This window comes from Pteronotus mesoamericanus, unplaced genomic scaffold (assembly GCF_021234165.1).
Source record: "Pteronotus mesoamericanus isolate MK-2021 breed Mesoamerican mustached bat unplaced genomic scaffold, CSHL_Meso_final contig_24, whole genome shotgun sequence".
Lineage (NCBI taxonomy): Eukaryota > Metazoa > Chordata > Mammalia > Chiroptera > Mormoopidae > Pteronotus > Pteronotus mesoamericanus.
The window spans coordinates 26184642-26203000 of NW_026555100.1; the positions used below are offsets into that span (position 1 = coordinate 26184642).

At 42.2% G+C, this 18359-nt stretch overlaps 1 protein-coding gene across 4 annotated transcripts in view; it reads right to left on the bottom strand.

Annotated features, from left to right (window-relative positions):
- The window catches only part of SLC16A12 (solute carrier family 16 member 12), a 77479-nt gene extending 64313 nt beyond the window's left edge, over nucleotides 1–13166 (bottom strand). Inside the window, exon 1 of one of the 4 annotated variants that reach the window (XM_054572819.1) lies at nucleotides 13074–13166. The gene's annotated coding sequence lies outside the window, so the exon portion shown is untranslated. Of the gene's footprint in view, nucleotides 1–1746; nucleotides 1849–13073 lie in introns of those variants that run through there. The other 3 variants (XM_054572821.1, XM_054572820.1, XM_054572818.1) reach the window with 3 other exon arrangements.
- Nucleotides 13167–18359: the final 5193 nt, after the last annotated feature.

Below are 18359 nucleotides of genomic sequence, written 5' to 3' on the forward strand. Positions count from 1 at the left end.
TAATATAAGCTATTTAACAGTTCTTTGACAAGACTATGAGTGATTTTTGTTGTCTATCAGGTGTCAGCTAATCTTTCATATCTTTCCCTAAGACCGTAACATGTGTGAGTTGCAGCTATCTAAAGTCCAGACCTTCGGGCTTCTGGGCCCCATTCTCCAATGAAAGACAAATTCTAGTCAGCACCTACCCAACATCTCTGCAGACCTCATTGTTGACCTCGTCACATCCCATAGGATTCACCTCCAGTCCACTTGTCATGTACTCTCAAAGCCCCATCATCATCAACCCATCATCACTGGTGCCAGCCTTCACTTCTGAAATCTAGGGTTGTTGAGAGAATTAAGTATTCCTCTCTATCCCCAACTTTCTAGCCTCCACAAGTCTCCAACTCCTCAACTAGTAATGTGCCTTGTTTTCAAATTCCTTGATCCCTTAGGCTCTTTGCTCTTGCATTTTCTCCCATTTCCTCAGTTTCTCCTGCTCTCATTTCCTTTTCCTTAGAGGCTTGACTTCATGATCCATCACATCAATTGCTCTTTCTCTGGCACCCCGACTCCTTCCAAGTTGCCAATTCCCAATTCCACATCAATGCAAACGTCCAAACATTTCCACTCCTATAACTGGTAAGGCAAGTTTTGCTAGAGGCAATCTCTCAACCTTGCAGTTTAATGATGCAACATAATTATCATTTCCAACACAGACTAAGCTCTTGTCGTGACTCAGCAACTGTATGTTGTACCAGTTTCACGCACACAACGGTTATTCAAAATCTTAAGTGCTCTACAGACCCATTGTTTCCAGCAGTATAACACGATGGTGATCTGCATCCTGGTTTTGCGGCTTACTCACTGTGTATCCTCAGGCAAGATGCTTAGTCCCTAAGTCCTTCCATTGTCTCATTTGTAAAATTAGAATAATAATTTCATCTTCCCAGGGTTGTTGCAAGAAATTTATGAGTTAACAAATTAAAGTAATTTTAGTCATGCTTACAACATAAAAGGTGTCCAAAACATGGTAGTTAATATTTTGTAGAGAATGGGCTGTTGCATGGATTTTCCTCTATTTTCTTTCCTTCAGTGATTGCTCCAGTTTATTCATATCTGCATGTATCCTCATCTTTTTTGCCTTTCTCAAAGAAACACATGTCCTTTAAATATCCCTTCTCCTCTTCTCTGTATTTTGAACCTAGACCTTTTCACTGGTATAAATTTACTCAAATGTCTATCATCTTGAAAGGAGGAAGAAAGAAAGTGAGGTAGAAAAAAAGAGAAGAAAAGGAAAGACAAGAGAGGAAAACCCCCTTTGGCCTCTCTCGATACCACCACTTATTTTCTTCCCCTCCACGCCCCCCCCCCCCCCCCGCCGGCGAAGCCAGCCTCTTAAGGAACCGTGCATGCTGACTATCTCCTCCTCCCTTTTCTCATTGCCACCTCAATGGAATGGAATTCCCCTCCTACCTCCCTTACATGCTGCTCAAGCTCAAGCTGTTGTTGATAATGCACAGTGAGTCCTAACTCTGCCATTCTTAATTAACTGGCCTCTCTGTAACATTTGGCACTGTTGACCTCTCTCTCATTACTGAACTCCTTCTTCCTGGAGTTTCCACGACAGGAGTGTCTCCTGCTTATCCTTCTCCCTGACAGACCTGTGCTTCTTACTTCGTTTGTTAGTTCCTTCTTCTTCTGAGCGCTCATTATTTATTGTGTCATTTATGCATTCATTCAACAAACATAATGAACACTTACCATATGTCAGGAATCAAGATAACTGCTGCGACCACCTAAGCAGGGACAGCTGAAACACAGCTCCAGAGGACACCACGCACAGGGAACACAACTACTCAGACAGAGGAACGATGCTTTCTGAAGTTGTGCAATGGCAGTGACGCTGTAAACAAAACTCAGTCCCTGTCCTAACAGTTTGTCTAGTGAAAAAGATCAACACAGGCTAAGGTAACCAGAGTAGAAAAAGGACGGAACATATGAGACAAGCTAGCAAGAAGCTAGGAAAATTCCTTGGCAAGTGGAATGGGGAAACTGACACAGAGCTGAACACAGTGGCTGAACAATTTACAGCCAGGAGCAGAGGGCCACCAGCATGGAAGGCCCTGAGTGCCTGGCAGGGGACAAAACTGGAAAAACAAGGACCTCACCCCCAGGGTAACCTCTTCTCCCCTGGCTTTTTCTCCCTGGAGATAAAGTCTAAGCCTCAATTGTATTTCAGCTCCAGGCCGAGAAAAGCAGCAAAACCAGGTGGGCGAGGCCAGAACCAACTGCAATGACTAAGAACCCCCTGCCCTGTCACTGACCAATCAGTGGAGACCATGACCCTGAAAGGACACACCTGGAGCACTGATGAACATTCTACTGAGACCCTCCCCTGAGGCCTCCCCTAAGATTCCCGCCTGCAAGAAAGAGAGAAAAGCTTGAAGACAAAGGACTCAGCTGGCTGTGCCCCTGGCTCTCCCTCTGAGCAGCCGGCACCACTTCCTTTTCCTTCTTCTGCCCCGTCTCCTAGCCCCAGAGGCACGCATCTCCTAAACTCTAAGGCAAGTGGGCTGCTGGCGCCTTGTCCCAGGCTAATCCTCTGAACCTGTTCCCCAAAACCCCTTTTTCTCTGACTTTTCAGTGAGCTACAGCAACCCAGCCTAGGCTCTCCTGTTGCTTCCTCTGTGCTAAGCCCTCTCTTGTTTCATTGTCCCAGCTTTAATAAACATACCCTCCTAGTCACCTGGACTCATGTTTTGAAATCTTTCCTGCATGAAGTCAAGAACCCACACGCTACCGCTGGCCCTAGGCCGACCTGCTCAGAGCCAGGCCCCTGTCTGCGAACCTAAAGACCAAGGGGCGCTCTGTGTCGAATGTGAACACATATTAGTTATTCTCCACAATTTTTTGACCCATTTCACACTTCATTCTACACACACTCCCTTCTACACACACTCCCAGAGAAGTCAGGTAATTATATCCAATCACAGGATTTCAACCAAGCCTATTCGCCAGTGATGCCCAAATTTTGTATTGCTTGCGTAGAATATCAAATTGCTGACCAAACATCTCTATCACATTCCCTAGAGCGCAGCAAGCACCAAGAATAATAAATAAAGCAAAAGCCTTTACTATGTCTTTACTATGAGACATTAGCCTTATTTCCCATGTGAATCGCTTCAGTGGACCCCTAGTTTATTGCCCTCCTGGACCTATCGTGAAGCCCCATTCAGGGTTATCAGTTTGAAACACAAGCTAATTTTATCACCAAACCCTGACTCCTGCCCAACTTCTCTGTTTCAGAGCCTTCAAGGACCACTCTCAGCAGTCAAAACAAAATCAAAACTTCTTGTATCTTAGTGTGATACACAGGACCCCAAATGATCCAGCTCCTGCATCAACTCACCCTGAAGAACCAAACAGGTCTCCCAGTCCACAGGGCACTTTCTCGGGTCAGCGCCTTTGCACCTATTGCTCCTGCTGCTTAGAAAGGCTGCCCTGGGTTGTGCACCTCATGGATTTCTGTGATTCTTTTAATAGTTTGACCAACACAGAGTGTGGAATACACTCTCGCTCTAAACCCCTATAGAAAGTAGTCACTTGCGGGACTCATCACAATGCTGTGATTGTCATCCACACACCTGCATCTCCCCGGGGACTGTAGCTTTTGAGTCAGAGCCCCATCTGTTCTCTGTGGGCCTTCAGCACCGGGCAGTGTGCGACACATGCTGGGCACTCAGCCTCATCCAGGGGTAAACTGAGTTATTTTAACATTATATCATCACAATATTTTTTTATTAGGACTTTAAAAGTTATTAATTCTATTTCATCTAATTCAAATACCTCTTCGCCAGCTTAAAACTATTAAAACTATAAAACACTAAAGTGAAACTTTACCTTAACATAGCTTGTATTTGCAGCCAATTGGGAGTATTATCTCGTGAGAATTTATAAAGAAAGGTGAATGTGCTGGGGTGATTCTAAATGACAATTTTCATGCATAAGCTACTCAATATTTAAGTAGAGTTTCATCTCTAATAAAATTAGTATTTGTTTGCCTATATTTTCCCTTCTTTGAATGTGTAAGATAATCAAAGAAGTCAACCTAAAGAAGTAAACAGAACAGAAAAACATGTGTGGGGCTTAATTTTTGATAAATGACCACTCCTTTTATCATTAGAACACCCAATTAAGTAAAATATTTTTGACAGTATCTTATTTATAAGATGTATTTATTCATTACCCCGGTACTTCGACTTTTTCTAAGAAGGTTTATGTGGTTTTAAATTAAGTTACTACACTGTTGCATGGTGAGCCTTGTAACTAGATTTGCCAAACAATTGGCCAGCACTGAAGGCAGGGTCTGTGTCCAAGAAACAAAATGAAGCTTCAGACCCACACGGAATGCTGCTTGCCCCTGGGCCTCATTGGGACCACACCTAGAATTTAGCAGTCACTGCTCTAATTCCAGAAAGAAGGACAAAAACATGGAGGAAATGTCTGGATTTTAAAAGGCAAGGAAACACAGTACTTCTTAACAAATCATTTTATGCCAAAAATACTACAATGGCTAAACACTCAAATTGATCTTCTCATTCCACGCCTAAACATCCACGTAGAAGGAGCCCTAAAGTTTTGTGCAGGATGTAGGGATTTCAAAGGCCTGTGCTCTGACCCAGTCTGCCACGGCCACCACGCATGTATACTCCAGTTCCAACACTCTTGACAGCTATGCACAAGCACATGTGGGAAAACAGCAAGTTAAAATATAAAAAAAGGAAACTTCCTGGACCAATGTGTATTGGATTAGTGTGAATATAGAGGAGGGTGCCTGACCCCAAATAGCTCTTCCTCACGATTTTATCTTTGACGCAGCTCATGTCTTTCTATAAACACTCTCCTTTGGTAATTAGTTCCACATGCATGACTTAAACAGACGCTTTATGCTGATAGCACCCTATCTGTATTTCTTGCCCAGAATATCTAACTGCTTATTTTGCTTTCTTTCCCTACAAGCATGGAGGGTATAAACTTAATGAGACCAAAGTCTTTCCTTGTTTTTTCAACATAGATACACAGTAGTAGCTAAAAACAATTAGGAGCTACCAGAACTCATTTGGCAGGGAAAGGGAAGTAGAAACTTAGGAACCTAGTGGCCTAGTCATTTACAAACTTGTTTTTTCAAGAAATCCCCTGTTCAAATTAAACCTTTTGTTAAAATATTTTATTTATTTTTAGAGGGGAAAAGAGGGAAAAAGAGAGGGAAACATCAATGTGTGGTTGCATTTCATGCGCCCCCTGCTGGAGACCTGGCCTACAACATAGGGCATGTGCCCTACACTGGGAATCGAACCAGTGACCCTTTGGTTCTCAGGCTGGCAATTCACTGAGCCACACCATCTAGGGCTGTTCAAATTATATCTTATTTGGAACCCAAAATGTGAAATCAAGAACAGCACACCTGCTCAGTTGCAGAAGAAACCACCACAAGGAACCCTAAGCTTGATGCTAGACATCTTGCCCCGACCACATTGTCCCCATAACAGCCCCTGAAGCTCGGCGAAACTCCCAGAAATCTGCAAAACACAGTTCAAAAATATTGATCAGGGTCCTTGAAGGTGTTATTTTTAATACAAGAATCAACAGTTAAAGCACAATTTGGGAAAACTAAGTGGTAATGGTGGGAGAGAATTTCCATGAGTATTAAAAAATAAGAACAAACGGCGTTACAGATAGAGAAGTGTGCGCGATCAGTGTTTTTTATGTTTATGTCAATCACCTCAGCATGTTTTCTCAAAGACAGTGGATACTAATGACAGGAAAAAAAAACTGAAATTAGTCATATTTTAAGTCATATGAGGCCAGGTTTAAACCACTCTTTCTTATATAAGTCCTGTATAATGGCTTTCTTATGTAATGGTCTCACATTTCCAAAATCTATTTTGATTCAATCAAATAAAAAAATTATCCAGAGGAAAATCTGAGCACTAGGACTGACAACTCAATCAGTTATGGGAACTCATAATAACCAAGGACATATCTGTAAGCATTGTAGAGAAAACAGATTTTGTAGAGGAAAAAACCAAATTACTGTTTTCAAGAAATATATCTATGATACCACAATCATGAAAAACATGAAACAATTTGGTCGATTGGTCGGTTGACTGTAATGATACCAATTTGGTTGATTTGGATATATTGATATTGTACAGCCATAAGTTCAGTGAATCCCCTGGGGGGAAAAATCAGCAAAAACTCATTCAACCATTGAGAAAGCTTCCCATATACTGAGTAGACACTGTACGAAGAAATTGCAAAAAACAAGTTAAAAAGATAAAAGTATTATATCAATCAGCAGCTCGCAACCCCACCTGCATGAGATTCTCTAGGGGAGTTTTAAAAACTACTGAGGTCCTGGTCTACGCGAGACCTCCTGAATTTCGGAACCAGTATTTCTTCCTTCCCAGGGTGATACTAATGTGTAGCCAGGGCTGAGAACCATGGGTATAGACTTGATTCAACTCAGTGATGGATCATCAGTTGTCAGACATCAACCTGGACAAACCACTTCTTTTTGACAGCAGTGATGCCTGTGAGTTTGGGCTCCCCCTCCGATTTGTGATTAGTTAATAATGATGTTTAAGATCGCTTTTTGCTAGTTGTCTGATGGACCCATACCTGACTGAAGAAGCAGCACTCCATTCTTCAAACAGATCTGACTTGTGAGTGTGGGTTTCAGGCTGATTGACTGATTGATTGATTGGTGGTTCCTTCCTGGATTATGAGTGAGGTGTTTCAAAGTTATAGGTTCAGAGACCTGAAATTGCTTTTTCAAGAAATACGATTACTTTCAGCAGATAAATATGAGCTCATGTCCATGGAAAGCATTTCTTTTAAAAAAAAGTAGAATTACAAAACAATTTCAGTTGGTCCCCAAAATATGAAATCACAATCATAATCTGTAATATATTAAATAAACCAGAAAATGTTTAATTGTTCTCAGAAATATTTTGAAAAATTATAATGTCAACAAATATTTAAGTATCGGTGTAATTAAGATTTTATGTTACAACTTTGTTTACATGCGTGAACTAGGGAGCCATGGACAGTTTGGAGGGAAAAGAATTGTGATTTTTAGGGTGATCTGGAACTTGAAAACTAGGTTCAGGTCACCTCTATAGTCTTAAATGACTAATATTACATCCATAAGGGAGCCTGATAAACATGTAATTTCCCTCCAGATACAGAGAAATGAACTATTTTCAAGATACACTTGTTACCCTAAGAAATTGAAGTATTAAAAGCTTTCTTAATTGAAGCAATCGGAAGTCAGCAAAAGGTAAGAGTCTAAAAACTGATTTCAAATATTTTATTTCTATTTTAGTCACATAAATAACAGTAAAATCATTCTCTATCTTTGGCTCATGATTGGAGTTCTGTGATGGCTTTCTTGCGTGATCCACTCCTGGATTTCCAGTTTCCATTTCTGTTTTCATTTGTTTGTTTTAGAATGAACACGTGTTAAAATTTTTGTTGAACTCATGTGAGATCCAGGCAGATGTATGTGATATGGAGGCATATTGGTTTCACCATGGGGGAGGAACCTCTGCTGGAAGGTTCAATGGAACCTCTGCTGGAAGGGCCGGAATTTGCAAGTCTACATACAAATAAGAGTGGTTTGATATTGCTGCCAGCTGCTTACAATTTACAGAGCTGTAAAATCTTTAGAAGGAAATGCTAATGCTATGAAGCAGACAGCCAGAAGGGTGTGTTGTATAGAGACAATGCATTGAGTGCTGTTAACTGAGTCACCGAAAGGCAAAATTTTCTTTGCAGAAACAATTCTTTCCTTCATTCAACAAACACCTGCAGAGGTCCCAGCATGGAGACAGAGGCTGCGTCCTTAGGAAGGTGCCTTGGTGCAGGAGGAAGAGGCTGCCTCCGATTTCTGGGCAGGGGCGTGGGAGGGCTTCAGCAGGGCCAGCTTCTTGGGCAGGCAGACGCTGGTTCCACCACCACATCCTGCTTGATCTTCTTCCGGATGCCGACCACCAGGTCCCGGGAGATAACTTCTTGAGCTCTCGCGGCTGCACAATACCCGCCTTTTTGAGGGTGACAGGTAACACCAGCCCCCTTCCTCCAGCCGTTTCCCGATTCCGCTCCGAGGCCGCCTCTGTCCTCTGGCCCTTGGCGGCTGCCGTGTCGCTCTTGGCCGGCCTCGGCGCCTGGAACTTGTGCGGCCCCTGTGCCGTGATCAGAAGTTACCTTCTGCTTCAGTTACTTACAAAGTAAGTGCTTAAAAGCACTTGTAAGTTAACGTCACTTGTGAAAACACCTGAGTGCAAAATCCTTCTAGATTTTTTTACTATAGTTTTCCAATCTTTTACAGCTATCTATTCCATACCTAAGTAGTAATAGCTTGTTTGTTGATGTTGCTTTTTTTAGCTTCATAGTTTTCTTTTTAATTGAGATAAAATTTGCTATTTTAATTAAAGGGTACAATTCAGTGGTTTTTAGAACTTTCACAATTCTGTAAAACCATCACCACTATCTAATTCTAAAACAAGCCATCAGCCCCCAAAAAAATCCTGTACACATTTTCAGTCACTCTCAATTCTCTGAGAAGCCCATACCCTGATACCCACTAATCTATTTTTTATCTCTATGGGTTTGTCTATTGTTGACATTTCATATAAATGGAATCATACAATATGTGACTTTTTGTGTCTTACTTCCCTCACTTAGCATAATGTTTTCACGGTTTCTCTATGTTGTAGCATGTGTTGATATTGTTTTTTAACCTGGTTTACTTTTATGAGCCTATATGGCAATCAACTTAGTTTCCATAGAAATAGCATCCTCTGTTTGCCATTCACATTACATTAATTTAAACAGTATTTAATTAAATTATAATAGCAAGCACTACTGGAATAAACAAGACTATGACCAACCATCACTATCAGTGTGCAACTGAACTGATAAAAGCAAAGTACGCCACTTCTTATGATGATAGTTATTTGCCACAGTGTCATGTGCTTTAAGCAAAAACCAGTATGTGCTTCAGAGGGAAAGGAAAGGACTGGTTGACCCAATGGGTTATTTAAGTGTTGGCTGGTACTCCGTTATCCAGGGCGGAAGGGTAGTCAAGTAGAAGGTATAGAGGTGATAAGTTTCTATTATACAACCCAACACAGCTTCTACTGGTCCCCACAAGGAAGTCTTGTATATATCTTCAAAAAGAAGCAAAGATGTGTTCGCATAAAGATAGATGTACCCTTTTGCCTCTATAAAAGCTTTACCATACTACCCATCTTTCAAGGAGCAGCTCAGGCATGCCCTCTAGAAAGTCTTCCCTAAGCCTTGACTCCTCAGAGTGCTTATATGTCCTCTCTCCTTACTTTTAATTTCCAACATATTTATCTATGTCACGGTGGTTATAAATGGCATTTCAGCTCGTCACAAAATGTTTTTTCTTTCATACCAGGGTATTAGCTGATTGAGAGGGAGATTCTGTTTCCTAATATCACCTACAGCCACCAGCACAGGCAAAGAGGTGCTCACAGCACAATCTTTACACAAATCTTTAATAAGGAGATGTTCAATAAACATTTATTATGTAAATAATGAATGAGCACATTAGTTAAGTAATTAATTAATGATTTATAACTTCCTACCTGGTTAAAGCAACTCATTCCATTCATCAACGTGCAGTAAAAGAAGTGGGCGATAAGGATCCGAAAGAGCAAAATGGTGGGCAAATGAAGAAAACCAATTACTGTGGGTGCCTGGCAGCCATCAAAAATCATGACTCTCCTCCAAGGGTTTAATAGAGATCACTTTCAAATAAGACAACAACTCCTGATGCCCTTTTATGCAGAACAAATTAGAAACAGGCAGAGAGACAATCATTGTACAGGAACACTTGCCCTGGCTGGTGTGGCTCAGTGGATTGAGCACCAGCCTGTGAACCAAAGGGTCACCAATTTGATTCCCAGTCAGGGCACATGCCTGGGTTGCAGGCCACGTCCCTGATTGGGGGCCTGTGAAAGGAAACCAGTTGATGTATCACTCATGCATTCATGTTTCTCTCTGTCTTTCTTCCTCCCTTCCCACCTCTCTAAAAGTAAACAAATAAAACCTTTTTAAAAAATCTCCCTACATCTTCCGGTGTGGACTTGTTTTTCTCTCAATTAAATTATTATATCATGTTCATAAGTGAGTTTATAGATATACTAGAAACGTACTGATAAGAACATAGCTTCCAAATAAGCACTTTTAAAAAGCAAAGCAATTGGTTAGGTAAGGAATGCATAAACAATCCCAAAAGCTGCACTAAATACTTTTTTTTGGCTGTATACTACTGAAAAACAGCCAAGTTCGTTTTGATAAGCCTTTGTTAAAAACAATAAACAGGCCTGAGCTTGCAAACTGTGCCATTTTGAAGAAAAAGCAATTGAGAAAATTAGAAAATGCTTAAAACTGCAAAGTCTGGTTAAAAAGAAAAACTTCTGTGGTAACGGATTTACCAGTAAGTCACAACTTGTTATAGAGGGGAATGGAGGACAAAAATGTAAGATAAGATAAAATAAAAGCAAAACCCCATCCTCATAAATAAATAAGAAGCTACATCTTACAAACTAATACAAGTACAGACTGCAACACTAACATGGGGCAATAACACTATGGAGAAAACTAACCCTCTCATGCTTCATTAAGTTTAATGTCACCACAGTGATGTCCCTGCACTAAAGGAAATGTAATTTCAGGGACTCTGAATGAACATATATAAAATAACCAAATGTGGGAATTCGTATTCTTGTGCAGTAGAATGTCAGTTCATAAAAGTCAAAGTAACTTCATCTGAATTTGCTTCTTTGTTTGTCTCCGGTGATTATAAAATGAGCAAAAGCATTGGACTGGGAGATAATTTGGAACATTTATGTTTATCTCGCTACGTGAGGCAAAACTGAAATTCTCTTCTATCTGCCTAACAAAATCCTGGAAATATTCTAATCAATGAATTGTAATCTGAGCTCCACAAGATCAAAGTTCTCTGTTTTGATTGCTGACATATCCCAAACACCCAAAAGAGCACTAGGCACATAGTAGAAACTCACTAAGTATCTGTTCAATTGAAAAACATAAAAAAAATGTGCAATACAATGCTAAAATGCTAAATAAGTTTGTTTAAAATTCCTTTCTCAGCTGTGTTATAGGTCATGGTGTTAATTACAAACACAAATGGTTTTCATACAAACCACTTTTCTAAAGTTGGCTCCAGAGTCAAATCACACCTTTAACTAACCAGTCCTCACCATAGGGAGTTAAGAATCGGACCAGGGAGAGAATGGGGTAAATTTAGTCCATCTGTTTTGATTAATTCTCTTTTTTTGGAAAGTTCACCTGAGGTGTATCAGCATATTCATCTTCATATAAGAATGTAAATATTATTTAAAATTAAGAGTTTCTATTTATAAAAATGGTACTGCAAAGGTGATTTGACTAAATCAACCTCTCTCATCTATTTCAGAAGCCCACGGGTTTAAAAAAGATAAATAATAAGAAGAGGAAAATGACGTGATTAGAGGATTCTAGTCATGTAATTTTTTGTTCGAAATGCCTGTTAGCAATACGCTTTGACAATGGAACTAAAAGGGAAGAAGAAAGCCTGGATTCTGGTGTTGGTTCCATCTCCAGTTAACAGCATGAGCTTAGCCAGTCCTTGACAACTGGAATCTGAGCTTCCTGGGCTGTAAGGTGAAGGTTTGAACAGATGATCTCTAGAATTCTTTTCGGTTTTCAAGGTCCTGCGATTATAAGGGACCAAATCCAGTCACTTAATTACTACTCCTAATTTCCATCCTTTATTTCTTCAACAGACATACGTTGGGCACCTTGGGAGGGTCAGGACCCATTAGCCTTTTTTTTCATAACACTTTTTTGCGGGGGGCGGGGGGGGCAGGCGGGTATAAACTATGCAGGCGCACTTGATGATTGTAAAAGCTAGTGATTTTGCGGACCTGTGGAGATCGTGTGTCTAAATTTGGCAGGTGGCAGGCGGCAGGCTTTCCCCCCTGGGTTAAGCTGGCTGTGCCAGTAGATTGTCCAGCTCCCAGCAAAGAAACAAGTGGGATGAACTAATTAGAGTCCCTTCAGAATGGAAGGGTTTACCCAGTGTGCTGGTAGGTCCTATCTTACCGTAAAAAAAATAAAATAAATAAAATAAAAAAATTTTTTAAGAGGTTCAGAACGCTGAGCTGTGAAAACGGCAGGCTAACGAAATAGCCGTAGGACATGAATCGTGCCTTACTGTGCAATTTTGCCGCGAACACTTTACCCCCGAGTCCACAATATAGGTATCATTGCTTTTCTTTGAGGACAAGAAGCAAGTGGAAAATGAAGTTTAGTCAATTAAAGGTTTGAAGGGCTGCTCTGCTTGCAGTAACACCACACACAAGAAATAAACATTATTGCCTGAGGCAGCAGGGAGATTTTTAAAATTACTCTAAAAACAAAATCCAAAACAAATCCGGAAGGAAGGCCGTTTTTACCGCACCAAGAAATCGGCATTTGAAAACCACGGGAGGGGATCAAAGCCGCTTCTCCTCCAGCCACCTGCCCAGAAACTGCCGGCGCGCCGGCCCGAAACCGACGGGTGAGTGGGCACGTGTCCCTCCCTGACCCAGCAGGCGCTCCGAGGGAGCCAGGCTGCGGTGGCGAGTTGCGGTGGCGGGCTCCTGGCGCGTTGCTGGGCGCTGGGGCAGCGGGCAGCGAAAGGAGTGCCCTCCGCCAGCTCCACCAAGACCAGCCCTAGAGCCTCGCCGCCCCGCCACCAAGGATGCCTGGGTCACTTGAGCCCACGCGCCCTCGGCACAGGTGAGCCGGGAGCGGGAAAAGGGTAAAACAACGCGGCTCACTGGCCCACGCGATGGGGATCCCCGCGCCGGAGTTGCCCGCGGGAGACTGCGTGCGGGGCAACCTGCGGGTCGGACACGGGCGCCCCGCAGCCCTCCCAGAACGCGCAAGACCCCTCTCCCCCTTCCGCCCTACCCCCGGCCTTAGGCGGGGCCCCGGTGGTTCCTCACCTCGCGTCGACCGCTGCAGCCCCGGCGGTGGCTCGCGGACATGCCTCCAGGAGTACCCACCGTGCAGTGTCCTCGGGCGGTGGCCCCTTCCCGGGCCCCAGGCGCCGCGCTCCGCGCTTCCGAGGGGCGGGGAGCGCGAGGGGCGGAGGCGCCGGCTGGGCTGGGACCGGGGCGCCGCGGGCAGCGATGGCGGGGAAAATCTCAGTGCTCAGTCCCCCAGCTGTGTCGTGGACTCTCTGCTGAGCGGGCGAATGGGATTTATCCCTGGGATCCGCTCTAAGTGCTGCGGCTTGGCGAGGGGTAAGGGGCCCGGAGGGGGTGGGACGCCTCGCGGTTACGCAATGCCTGAGCCCGGGGTGTCCCGAGCCAGCTTATTCCAGCACTGTCCGACCCTTCCTAAGGAACAGCCATCCCGTGCCCCTGACCTAGGCAAGCAGACGGGGTCCGGTGTTCTCAGAAAGAGCATTTCCTGCAGAGTCAAGGAACAAGGTCTCCAGAAAGAATTTAAGGACTCCCTTAGAAGTATGTGGGTCTGGACTATCCCAGCCAGCCCTTTCCCTTTCACAGAACTGGAAGTCGAGGCCCCAGAGGCTTACTTAAAAGCATTGTCTCTGGGAGTTAGATGGACCTGGATTCAGCTCCCCCGAAAAGCTCGCGCCCCCGCCGGTGTGGCTCAGTTGGTTGGGTCCGGTCTGCAAACCAAAAGGTTGCCAATGGACGCCCTGTCAGGGCACCTGCATGGGGTGCAGGTTCGTCCCCAGGTAGAGAAGGTCCTGCAACCTTGTGTCTCTTCCTCTCTTCCTCTCCTCCCTTCCCCCCTCTCTAAAATAGAGAGAGAGAGAGAGAGAGAGAGAGAGAGAGAGAGAGAGAGAGAGAGAGAGAGAAGCTCAAGACCTTGGACAAGTTCCTTAAGTCTCTGAGCCTCAGTTTCTTGCCCTGTAAAACGAAAATAATAATAGTGTCCACTTCATGTGGTCGCTGAAAGGACAAAATGAATGAGGTACAGGCACCGCGTTCTTAACGTACCCCCAGTAAAATTTACTACTCTTGACTGCGAAGGTTGATCCAGCTACCAAACGGTTGCCCCTGGACTGAAAAAGGAGCTGCCTGAGTCTGCCAGCTAGTAGTACCCCGTGGAAGGCAGGTTCCAGGCTCACCTTCCCGTAAGGAAGGCTTTCTACATCATTGCTACTCAACAGCATTATCATGATCTGGGAGTGTGCTTAGAAATGCAAAATCTCAGGCCCAGTCTTAGAACCTCTAAATCATAATTTGCATTTTAACAAAAATCCCTAGACGATTTGGTTGGTTTTCCGTCAAAGTGTCAAAATGAGTTGACTTTCTGGAAAATTTGACAAGGGGTCTAAAGTTACTGTGTAGTGGTTACTTAATACCTTACGGTATTTTTAAAATAGATTAGTACAGTCCTTCCTCATTTTACCCTTTGGCTATTTTGTCTTTTTCTCTCTGCTAAATTTCCTACTTATAAATCTGGATTTAAGTCCTATTTTGCACTTGCAAAAGAACTTTGAGTTATATACAAGTAATGATTAGTGAATCTATGTCTAAAAGATGCAAAAGAATGAGTACATGCAGCTTGTAAAAGAATTCATTAGCATTGAAAATAGAATAATAAATGTAGAGGCAAGGTTGAGCCCTGAGTTCTCATCTGTGAAGGTCTTTAGGTTAAAGGCTTGAATACTTTTGTGATTCAGAAAAATACTTCTCTTAGTTAAACACTGTTTTGGGTGGCAAAAAAAGCCCCATTTTTCCCCTTAACTAATGTAGAACAACCAGTTTGTTTAAAACATTTTGGAGAATAGAATAAATATTACAGGCTTCCTTCCAAGTCACCACTTACAGGGGCTCTATCAAAGCCCAAAGCAAATATTTTGTTTTTATCATTAAATGCTGTGTTTGGGTTTTGTGTGTGTGTGTTTTTTATTCCTAGAGTATTCAGATTTAGTTTACCTGATTCCATCTCTGGCAGAATGATTCTCATCTTTTGAGAGTTGAGTAATTGCAGATCGTTGATGAGGAGGAGGAAGCTAATGCTCACAGGCTGTGCCTCATGTAGAAGGGTCACTTCCACCTCTTCACCCTTTGGGGTTTCCCCTCAACACTGTTGAACAAGCTGATGCCCTGGGGTGGGCAGTTTGAGGATGGAGGAGGGGAAGATGGGAAGAGAAAAGGAACCTCCTTTCTCTGAAGTCCGAGGGTTGAAGGAGCTGGAAAGAGGAGAAGAAAGCCCTTCTGCTTGCCCTAAAATCCAACAGGGAGGGGGAGAACAAGCAGAATTTCTCCTAAACAGTGCTAATGGACATTCTACAATGGTGGAAATGTATTTTTTCAATGCTCTTTGTAGTTATCCTTAGAAAAACTATTTGCGACATTCAAAAGGGCTACAAAAATAGCTATTTACATTTAAATTTTGATTAAAATTCAGTTTTTGTTCATGTTTTTCAGTGCCAGTCTGTTGAATTAACCACATTTCCAGGGCTTCATGCCAACATGTGGCCAGCATCTACCATACTAGGCAGCATATAAAACATTTCCTTCATCACAGAAAGTTCTATTGGACAGCCATGCTTAGAGGTGAGGATTTTGGTAAGAAGGTGAGCCCAGATATTCCAGCTTTTCTAAATCCTAGTCAGAGTCTCACTTGCCCTAAGGCAGGTAGAGGAATTGATACTTAAACCTCAATCATTCAAGTTCTTCTGAGAGTCAAACTAGGATAATCCACAGAAGGTGCTGAGTACAATGCCATGCACATAGTAAATGCACAAAAAATCTTAATCAGTATTAGTATTAATAGTCATTTTACATTTTAAAAAGTTGGGCAACATGGTTCTACAGTGCGTCATTAGTAGTCAAATAACCTTTGGCTGGTGTGGTCAGTTGCTCTGGTACCTCCACAAGCATTTATAGCTGTGCTCTACCCTCCTGCCCTCAGCTCTTTTCCCCATCCGGAGTTGGGCCCTACCTGTACTAGCCTGAAGGCAGAGCATGCTTGGTCAAATCCCTACCATTTCTATCCAATAAATAACAAGCAGGTTCATTAAAATCATGTTGCACCATGATACAGGGGAATCAATTTGCAGATGCAGTTCTCAGAAGCATGAAATCTTAGGGTACATTTATTATGGAAGGAATTGTTTGTTCCTGTTATTTGGTCAAACAAGGGTGTGTAGACTCAGCAGAGACAAATCAGAACATTGGCTTCAAATATGTGATATTTGGGGTGTCCCCGTCAGACTAGGAGCTACCAGAAGGTTGAGAGCTGGGGACAGAAACTTCAGGCTTTTACCTAAATAGAACCTAAGTAAAACCTAAAATGTAATGGAGATTCTAAGGATAACTGTTGTACAAACAACATTAAAAAGATGTATTTTAGCCCTAGCTGGTATGGATTAGAGGATTGAGCACTGGACTGAGAAGCAAAGGGTTGCCGGTTGGATTCCCAGTCAGGGGACATGCCTGGGCTGCGGGCCAAGACCCCAGTAGGGGACGCGTGAGAGGCAACGATGCATTGATGTTTCTCTCCCTCTTTCTGCCTCCCTTCCCCTCTTGTCTAAAAATAAATAAATAAAGTCTTTAAAATATAAAAAAGATGTATTCTATGGTGTCAATTATACAGATTAGGACAACACATAGAATGGGAAATAGTGAAATTCTTCCCCACACACCAAGAAATACAGATTTCTGAATAATCTCAAACTCTCATTCTTCAGATTTTTTAAAAAAGATCACCTGTGTGCACCTTCCAGATTCCACTTTCTTTATTGTCTTTCTTGGTTCCCTTTTTAAAAAAAAAAAATAACCTCACTTCTTTTTTTACAAACATTTTTGTATAACGCAGCCACTATTTCTTTGCTCTCCCTTGGTAACCCATATCTTGATCGCCACTTGTCGTGACTGTGTGTAGCTAACACCTGCCTATCAAAGACAGTGCATTTACAGGTCTGACCTCTCTCTGAACTCCAATTCTTGTCACCAGGCCCCCAGTGGCTATTGTCACTGAAATTCTCCTCACCCCATCACTTTAAGTGCTAATCTTTCAGGAACTAAAGTTATAATTACAATCTGCTCTTAGTTCCCCCCAAACTTTCCAGTTTCTCTTCTCTGACATCACTTCCTTGGTTTTTGGTGCTAAAATTCTCTTGTTTAATATGATGAAGCCATGAAATTATTTGAATCCACTTTTCTTCTTCATGGAGTCATGATATAACTGAAAGGCATTGAATTTGGAATTAGAAGACCTCAGTAAAAATCCCACTTTTGACATTTCTTAGAAGAATAAACTAATGAAATTTCTTAACCCTCCTAAGCCTTGAGTTTTTCACCTACAGAATAAGCTCAATAGTACTCATCCCAACTTCTGTGCTAATTAGGTTATACTCTTACCCTCCACACTAACGACGTTTAGGACCTGATAATTCTCTGTGGTGGGGCTGGCCTGTGCATTGTGGAATGTCTGGCAGCATCCCTAGTCTTTACCCATTAGGTGCCAGTAGTACCCTCCTATTCGTGACAATCACAGTTGTCTTCAGACGTTACCAAATGTCTCCACTTCTTGCTAGCTGGGTAACCTTGGGCCAGTTACATAACTCAAAGCTTAAGTTTTTAACTTGTGAAGTGAGCTTAATAACAACTCCTTCCTTGTAGGATCATTGTGAAGGTTAACTAAGACATATACTTCTGAAGTGCCTAGCACAGTAGCTGACTCGTAGTAAGTACTTACTAAATGTTAGCAGAATTAGTCACAACAGCCAATATATGGAAATGACCTAAATATCCATGGACAGATAAACAGATAAAGAAAATGTAATATATTTATATATGTACATACAGATATTTATAATGGAATATTAATAATAAAAAAGAAGAAAATTCTGCCATTTGCAACAACATGGATGAACCTGGAAGACATTATGCAAAGAGAAGCCAGACAGAGAAAAACAAATACTGTATGGTCTCACTTATCCGTGGAATATAAAAAATTCAAACTCACAGAAACAGAAAGTAGAATGGTGGTTGTCAGGGACTGACCGCTAGGGGAAATGGGGAGATGTTTGTCAAAGATTATAAACTTTTAATTGTAAGAGGAATAAGTTCTGGGGACCTAGTGTACAGCATGGTGACATTGTTAATACTGTATTGTATGCTGAAATTTGCTACGCGAATAGATCTTAACAGTTCTCATGATGCACGCACAAAAATAACTGAAGTAATGGTTGGTTACTTAGTTAGATTGTAGTAATCATTTTACTATATATATGTAAATAA